This window comes from Podarcis pityusensis (genome assembly GCF_964106645.2).
Source record: "Podarcis pityusensis genome assembly, chromosome: 13".
Classification (NCBI taxonomy): Eukaryota; Metazoa; Chordata; class Lepidosauria; order Squamata; family Lacertidae; genus Podarcis; species Podarcis pityusensis.
This window is the reverse complement of record NC_138038.1, coordinates 41,093,562-41,102,808: the sequence shown is the minus strand read 5'-3', so window position 1 is coordinate 41,102,808 and position 9,247 is coordinate 41,093,562. Positions and strand designations below refer to the sequence as shown.

The 9,247-nt window shown below is 41.8% G+C and overlaps 1 pseudogene across 1 annotated transcript; it reads left to right on the top strand.

Annotated features, from left to right (window-relative positions):
* The first annotated feature begins 3,908 nt into the window (after nt 1–3,908).
* LOC308461278 (ribonuclease pseudogene) lies at nt 3,909–8,948 on the top strand (annotated as a pseudogene). The gene is made up of 2 exons (XR_013991520.1): nt 3,909–4,080; nt 8,122–8,948. The product of XR_013991520.1 is annotated as a ribonuclease pseudogene (transcript).
* The last annotated feature ends 299 nt before the right edge of the window (nt 8,949–9,247 follow it).

Sequence of the window (9,247 nt, the reverse complement as noted above, 5' to 3'; positions counted from 1 at the left end):
CGTTTCCGTGCACTGCTCTGGTTCGCCAGAAGCGGCTTAGTCATGCTGGCCACATGACCCAGAAGCTGTACGCCGGCTCCCTCGGCCAATAAAGCGAGATGAGCGCCGCAACCCCAGAGTCGGTCACGACTGTACCTAATGGTCAGGGATCCCTTTACCTTTACCTTTACCTACCAGTATCAAGATGTGTGGTTTCACCCACTTTTAAGTGGCTCTCAGTGATGGCAACAGCAAACCTGTTCAATGACGCCATTACTCTGAACAAGCTAAATTGGCTTGTGAAAGTCACCTCTTGTAATCTCAAGTGTTTGCACACTTTCCCCCAGAAGAGAGGCCTCCATTTGACAACAGAAGTTGGTAGGGGTGTTTGGAAACAGGCCAACGACCAAATGATTGATATGTTTCTAGACGTTTTTCAAAAGGGAGGTAGGAAGTTGCAAGGCAGCAGTTGGCATGCCTCATGAGGCAACGTATCTGCCAAGATTGAACAGTCTTGTTTGTTCCTCTAAAGAAAACAGAAATGACAAAATCAACCAAACACTGAAAACATAACTGAATCAGAGCCCCAAATGAGTACAGGGAAGAAAAACACCAAAGTAGTTAAAATGAACGTAAGGAACGTAATGTAATAATAGCCCTGCTAGACCAAACTGAGTATTGCAGGGAGATTAAAAAGCACTAATTGTCCATTTGTTTCTTTGAAGTGACTCCTGGAAATGGGGCAGCCCCTCCTAATGAGGCAGGCCAGCTACAACCTGTTTCGCCTGGAAAAAATCTTAGGCAGTGAAAAGGCTTTTGGCTTTCTCTAGATGGGTTTGCCCCAGCCATCACCATTGGGATAAGAAATGGGAGACTGGGTAAGAGATAAGCAAGAGAGTGGCTCCAAAACGCTGGTGAACAATAGCTTATGATAAATTCAGAAAATCCTCCTGCCTACAATGGATTGTTCCTGTTTGCTACTCCTTTATTAGTGGCCAAATATTGACCGATTCAGGAGACAATGGTGTTCCCATCTCAAGACAAGGCCTAGGATCAGAGCTAAGAATGTCCAGAATGCTGCTGAAGAAATCTAGCGTTTACACTTCAGAGTTCAACAGAAGTGCAATCCTCTGTGAAACTGGACCGTCCTTTGTGTTTCGTGAAGTTCTGTTGCTCTAATAATTATACAGTTGGAGTGTAGAGAATAGGGAGTCATAGAGCTGGACGCAGCTGTTGTGCCTCGTAAGAAGGGAACGTCTATCAAAAATCAGTGAGGACAATATTGAGGTACAGTCGTACCTTGGTTCTCGAATGGAATCTGTTCCGGAAGTCCATTCGACTTCTGAAAACGTTAAAAAACCAAGGCGCAGCTTCCAATTGACTGCAGGAGTTTCCTGCAGTCAATCAGAAGCCACGGAAGCCATGTTGGATGTTCAGCTTCCCAAAAACGTTCGCAAACCGGAACACTCACTTCCGGGCAGAGACGTAGCTAAGTGATCTTGTGCCCCTAGCAGAACTGTCCTGATTGCACCCCCAGCCACTGACAAATTAGCTCTTCTTTCCGCCTCTCCTCCAACCCTACCCCCATTCAATTCACCCTCTATTTAAAACCTTTTCTTAAGAGGCAATAATCAATATTTTTATTTCTAGACATATTTATGGACATATTTTTAGCCAATTTTGCATGCACCCCCCTCGCCTGCACCCCTGGCACGGGCCCTCCTCACCACTCCCTAGCTACAGCCCTGCTTCTGAGTTCGGGAGCCAAAACGTTCGAGTTGCAAGGCGTTCGAGAACCAAGGTACAACTGTACTTCTTTTTGCCACTGCAGGAGAAAAAAAACATTGGTGTATGTTTGCTCCACGCTACTAACAGGTTTCTTCATTTCCACCAACCTCATCCTACTTAGCTTCCTCCCTTGCAAGATGAAGAAATACAGAGGTGTCTTAGTTTCTGGGATGTCTGTTCACAATGCACATGATCGCTTTAATCTTAGACGTGTGTCTTGTACAGCTCCATGGAAGGTTTTTTCTCTCTTTCTCTACATATATATACACACTTTATAAATGTGATAATATTGGAAAGAGGGCCCCAGTTAAAATCACCCTTGACTCTCTTGCAGCTTGGCACAAATTCATTTATAAGCCCTGAAATCTTTTATTCCTCAAGTGGCGTTTCTCAAGACCTGTGGACAGTAAACACAGTTTCAGAGCTACAAATGGTTCGTCGTAAGAATTAATATGCATGTTTGATGAGTGAGTGTTTCACTGCATGCATATGTAACCTGTGAACTGCAGGGTGAAGCCAGGGTGAACTGCAGTTTCTCAATCTGGATACGTATGCATAGTAAAATGCATGCATTGCATCCAGCAGCATGCAGTGGATGACTTGCCGGGTCCAACATGAAAGTGCTGTCTGCTTTGTAAAACTCACCGAGTCCAGTATGTACAAAATGCAAATCCTATTTTGTCAGTCCCGTAGCACATTCGTATTCTTATTTCTTCATCTTCTCTTGTCTTTTTCTATCCGATGTATTCCTTAGAAGAGTACAACATTAAATCATTTGAACACTGGCACTGGTAGATGCTGGCACAGGCAAACAAGACGAGGGTTCCTAGATATTCCCCTGTTTCGCCCCAAGGGGCTTCAACAGCTGTGCGTGGTTCTAAATCATATAAACATAGACACTTTGTAATATATCAGCTGTACACATTACAAAGAAACATACAAGCATATAATAAGTGTACATACCGTTACTGTATATAACAGCTACATGGAACTTATTCGTGATAGATTTTCAGTCGTGGTAAACCTGTAAGCCTGAGTACTCTTCCTTTAAGAGTGAATTAATACGAATTATCTGCACCTGTTGCCTTAGCTAGTGTTGCCCCATTTTACAGTACTCAGGCTTACAGGTTTACCATGACTGAAAATCTATCACGAATGAGTTCCATGTTATGTACATTTATTATATCTTTGTATGTTTCTTTGGAATTTGTACAGCTGATATATTAGAAATTAGAATAGGAATGGACTACAGGACTGACAAAATAGGAATTGCATTTTGTACATCCTGGACTCGACGGTCAACTGAATAAGCTACATTTTAATATGTTATGTCACGATGTTCATTTTGACATTATGAGAAGCTGTATCTAATTTTGAGAAGTAGTTTCTAGCAAATAACTTTATTTAAAATTTAAAGATTTAAAATTTACGGCTTGTAGTGCTTTAAAAGAAAATTATATGAAAAGGATGTATTGATGGTATTTATCTCCAGTAAAGTTAGCTAAAATGTATAAGAGTGTTTATTGTGGGGGAGGAAGGGAAAGGAGGTCGTGAGCCGCTTTGAGACTCCTTAGGGTAGTGATAAAGCAAGATATCAAATCCAAAATCCAAAAATCCAAATCCATAAGAATTTATCTAATGTGTGCTGGAAGTGTAAAGATAAAATAGGTACATTTTATCATATGTGGTGTTCATGTAAAAAAGCAGTAGGCTTCTGGGAAATGATTTATAACAAACTGAAAAAAAATGTTTAAGATAACTTTTGCTAAAAAAAAAAACCAGAGGCATTTTTATTAGGAATAACAAGTGAAGACTTACCAAGAAATGTTAAAAGATTATTTATGTATGCAACCACAGCAGCAAGGATGCTATTTGCCCAAAGATGGAAGGAAGATAAAGTTCCAGTGATGGAAGAATGGATAACAAAGAGGACAGACTATGCTGAAATGGAAAAGATGACCGGGAAGATCCGCAAGCAAGATGAAGAAAAGTTTGTACAAGACTGGAAAAAAATTATAGAATACCTTAAAGTTCACTGTGAAGAGTTAAAAACTTTAGGAGGATTGATACAGCATCTATGAAGTACCGTGTACAGTAGAACCTCAGCTTATGTTACCCTCAGGTAACGTAAACTTCGGGTTGCGAAAGCAGCAAACCGGCTTCCGGGTTTTGCTGCTTGCGCGGGAGCAGAAGCGATCTCTGTGCCGCAGCCATGTGTGTGCGCAGAAGTGGCACCTCCAGTTGCAAAACCTCAGGATCCGGCCAGAGCTCCGTAACGGATCCTGTTTGGACCAGAGGTACCACTGTATTAAGGTGATTAATGGATTTGAGATTGAATGGAAAACAAAACAAAGGGGAGACATTGGCAACCGGGAGGGGGGGAGTCAAGAAGTGGTAAATAATTAATTAGCTTTAATTTGTGTTATGCTGAAAATTTCGAATAGTTTTGTTTTTTTTTAAAGACAGTTCTAGCATCCACCCAAACAGGGAATAATTAGGGGGTAAGCAAATCTGTCAGTTTCATTTTCTCTCCAGTTCTCATTTTTAAATCCAATCTTAAATTCACCTCCACAGCAGTTTCATTTTTTAAAAAGTCTCCATGAAAATTCATCAGCATTTTGTGTGAATTTCTCCTAATACATACATGTTTTATGCCATTTTGCCCAACGCATACTTTTTTTTGCAAAGCAATTTGCCCTTCTCTAATGCCAGTTTAATGTGATTCTCAATCATATGTGCATTTATTTATTTATTTTAATTTTTTTACATATGCATTTATAAGCACATTTTACTCCAGCACATGCATTCTTGCACACATTGCCTGGCAGCAGAACTGCACTGAAAAATTCACCAAAGTGCGAATTTTAAGGTTGGCCATTTTTCAATAGGCAGAATGTTCCAGAAAGTGTGAATTAAGTATGTTGACCATTAAGTGCGAATTGAATCAAATTTCTTCCCCATTCCCAGTAACAGTATTGTTTAAATCAATCAAGAAGTGATGATGATGATGATTTGCAGGATTCACACACCCAGGAGAAATATTCAGAAGGATTCAGGAAGTAGTGTTATCTTTACTGGTTAACAGAGAGACTTCAAACCACGATGAGGTCAACTGTGTCTTGATCCTCAGTGCATTTGTTCTTCTTAATCCCTACCCTCCATCTCAGTGATCCACACATTGTCTGCCTGTTCAATCCAGCTGCATGTGATCAGTACTAACCTTTTACCAGCAGCTGGCTAGGCTGGGTATAAAGAGCCCAAGGGGAAATGTTCAGTTCTACAGGAAACCGAATTCACCGCTCTGACAGCCCCCCGGGAATTTGGAGGCATTTCTGAGTAGTGCTGGCTGAGAAGATCGCGTAAGTTGGTGCAGAAATCGTTCTGGGTGATAAAATTGTGGTCCTTAGCTTGTGTCAGGGAGTGAGGCTAAGTTTGTCGCCAAAGGAAACATTGGTTGCAACCCAGCTAGACTTACACCGTGTGGGCTAGGGGTGGGGAAGCTGCCAACCTATGGATACTATTGGACTTCAAACCCCATCAGTGCCAGCCAGCATGCCGAGTGGTCAGGGATGATGGGATTTGTAGTCCACAACATCTGAAGGGCCACAGGTTCGCTCTTCTTGCTGCGAAGGGAGAATGGAGGGGCCCTTGCTGTGACAATTTACAGGTCAAACTACGTGAGGCGGCGGCAGCCCTGTTTGTTTCCTCGTGCGCATTTGTGACGCAGAAGATGGAGAGCAGAGATTTTGTGTTTGACATAAAAATAAACACGAATGTTTGCAGGGACACTTCCCAGCACCACCTCCCTATGGGCCAGTGCCTGCTTTCTCCCCCATCCTAGCTCCAGTATCAACTAGGCTATAAAGAAGGGGAGAATGGGGAGGCTCAGTTCCCTTCAGCTGCATGTGTGTTATTTGCTCTTAAAAGCACTTTTTTATATATACATTTTAATTATTTTTTTAACAAATCGTTTCCAACAATCATTTAACATAAATTCTTATGCAATATTTTAGACTTCCATCAACTACCTCTGAAGATTTTCCATTCTTTATCACTTAATCTGCATTTCTTAATTTCTCTATTACTTTTGATTGTCCTTAACTGATAAATCTCTTCATAGTCTTCCTTGCAATATTTCGCATAGTCCTCCTTACAAAACTTCTTGCAGTCCTACTGGCGTAATCTGTTTATTACCATTGCTTTTCAAATAGTTCAAATATTTACTCCAGTCCTCTAAGAATCTCTGGTGCCGCAGGTTTCGAATCCTTCCTGTCAGTTTGTCTAATTCTGCATAGTCCATTAATTTCATCTGCCATTCTTCTTTCGTCGGCAATCCTTTCCATTTCTGTGCCAATAATATTCTTGCTGCGGTTGTGGCATACAAAAACAATTCACAATCCTGTATATTAATATAAAAGCACCTTTCTCAGCTTTGTAAATGTGAAGAATATTCACTGACTAGAAGCAGAGATCATCCTTTCCTATCACTGAACACCCGTTATGCTGGCTGGGGCTTATGGTAGCTGGCGCTGAAAAGCTTCTAGAGGGGGGCACAGGATACCCAGACTCTGTGCTCCCCCCAGACTAAAAAAAAAAGATTCTAACAGTATGTGCTTTGCAGTCATGACACACAAGAAGGTCTGAAGTGTGTGACTGTGTGTTGTGTGTGTGAGAGAGAGAGAATAAGGCACCCCGCTGCATGTATCCACGACTGTCCCTCAGAGGAAAGGGGGGTCTCCTGTGGCACTGATTCCCTTCCACACAGCAGAATCACCCAGAAAGTAAACCTCTATTGCTGAGCCTCTGACTAACTGAGCAAAAGGGTAAGGAATGTGTGAGACCCCTGAGGGACTAGTTCCTTGTTACAATGGTAACAATACCTGAGGTTTTTTGGGGGGGGTTGGTTTTTTACTTGTTTGAAAGAAGTTATTTCCCCTTCCACATTTAGTGCTTCTTCTGTTACAAAATGGTAAATAAATAAATAATGGTAAACCCTTTTGGTCTCCAGGACTGTTCCTTCCTTCCTTTCTTTCTTTCTTTCTTTCTTTCTTTCTTTCTTTCTTTCTTTCTTAAAATTACCTGTTATGTCCCAGAGCTGAGTCTTGCCAATGAAACCCACCTGTGGGTTTGTTCTAGTCCATGCAGAGCAAGAATTTGTGGGTGTGGGTGGGTGTGGGTGTGCGTGAGAGAGACAGAGAGAGAGAGAGAGAGAATAAGAAATTGCTAAAAGAGCACCTTTAAGATGATCACTTGCTGTAATGTTGAAAACACAGTCCTTGTGCCTTTCAAAAAGTGGGAATTCCGGCGTGTTTGACTTTGCTTTTCCCTGCCACCAAGCTATGCCTGATAGAGAACCCTTAAAAGATATGAGAGACTTTGCCCTCTTTTGCATATGGGTGCACTAAAAACATTCCTGAACAGAAATGGAAGGTTATCGCAATCTCTCTCACACACAGTTTCTGCTTCATGACAGGCTAGCTATTGTTCTCTGTTGCCATCTAGTGTCAACTGCACCAACCTAGCCTACTTTTGCAGTGGGCGTCTTGAGACTGGGGCAAAGCAGTTCTCTCACATTGGTACTGTACAGCTAGATGCGACCATTTGACTTAAACCCCACACAGCAGCTGCCAGTCAGTGTGGACAGCGTTTAGCTAGATGGACCAATGGTCTGTGTTTGATGGTAAACAACACTTCTTATGGTATTGTTCAGTGCTTTTTTTCTTAAAAAAATGTTTAGGGGTACTCTCATTTTGACTCAAGAAAATCACCATTTTACAGTTCAGATAAGGAAAGATGAATACAGTAAATGGACAAAAGTACAAAGATTCACAAAATGTTTAGGGGTATGCATATCCCTGCGTCCCCCCCCCCCGAATAAAACCACTTGTATTGTTCACTGCAAAAATCAAGTAAAAAAAGTTAAAAAAAACTCCATGTGGAGTTTCAGTTTTTCAATTTTTTTCTGTTTTGTTTTCCTGTCAATCACGCTTCTTTAAATACTATTTTTTTTTTTTATCTTGACCTTCATTTGCAATGCTTATTTGTTTTACGATACACTGCAACCCATTTTTTAAAAATATACAGTGGTACCTCGGGTTACATACGCTTCAGGTTACATACGCTTCAGGTTACAGACTCCGCTAACCCAGAAATAGTGCTTCAGGATAAGAACAGAAATCGCGCTCCACCAGCGCGGCAGCAGCGGGAGGCCCCATTAGCTAATGTGGTGCTTCAGGTTAAGAACAGTTTCAGGTTAAGAACGGACCTCCGGAACGAATTAAGTACTTAACCCGAGGCACCACTGTAAAGTGATGCGAAATAACCATTTCACTTGCTTCCTTTCGATGGCTGCAGGTTCGTCGGAAATCAGCAGCAACAATGATCTCCCTGAGAGGAAACGAAGCGCTATTGCTGCTCCTGTTGGCTTCCTGCCTGATCATAAGCCGCGTCTCCTCGCAGAATCCTCGGCACGAGAAGTTCCTGAGGCAGCACAGCGACTTCCCCCGGACCAATGTGGCCGGGCAGGATTACTGTGGGGCCATGATGCTGCGCCGGGGGATGACGAGGCCTTGCAAAGACACCAACAGCTTTGTCCATGCACCCAGGAGCGACATAAAGGACATCTGCAACAGAGGCGGAACCCATTACCGCCGGGCCCTGAGGCTCAGCAGGGCACAGTTGTCCGTCACCACCTGCAAGCTGCAGGGAACTTTGCGGGGCCAATGCCGCTACTGGGCCCACACGGGACAAAGGCATATTCTCATAGGTTGCGATGCATCAGGGTGGCCTGTCCATTTTGAAGAAAGCAATTTCATGTAGGGCAGGCTTGGCTTTTTCCACTTGCAGCAAGAGCACTAAACAGCTGTAAAAATCTTTGAAAGCTGGTGTTCCACGGAGCTCACTCACAACAGAATTGTCACTTGAATCTCACTTACCCAAAGTTAACGTATGTATAGTGTGGTAAGAATTCGCCTATTATTTCTTGGGAAATAATTGTGTACAGCTGGAAACGTTGGCAGCATTAAGATGAATTTAACAGTGTAAATAAGTTTTGATTGATGCAGTGCTTTTTTCTGGGGTACGCATACCCCTAAACATTTTTTGAATCTAAGTTTGGCCTCATTGAGGGGCAGTATTTCAATATGAATAGGAAAATGAGAGTACCCCTAAACATTTTTTTTTTTTTAGAAAAAAAGCACCGGATGGATGTAATAATGGAATGCTGAATGGTTTAGTTTTTGTAAAATATGCAGGGATTTATGATATGTAAAATGAACCATAGAAAGAGAAGAAGGGAAGTCATTGATATTTTAAGGATGTAAAAATGAGTATATTCAACTGTAAAACAGAAAATTTAATAAAAATTATAAAGGGGAAAAAAAGAAATTACCTATTATTTCTTTACAAGGCTCATCAATGTAATGAAGCATAACATTGTCCTTGCCTTGGATTAATGCAGGGCTGCTCACTATATAACCCA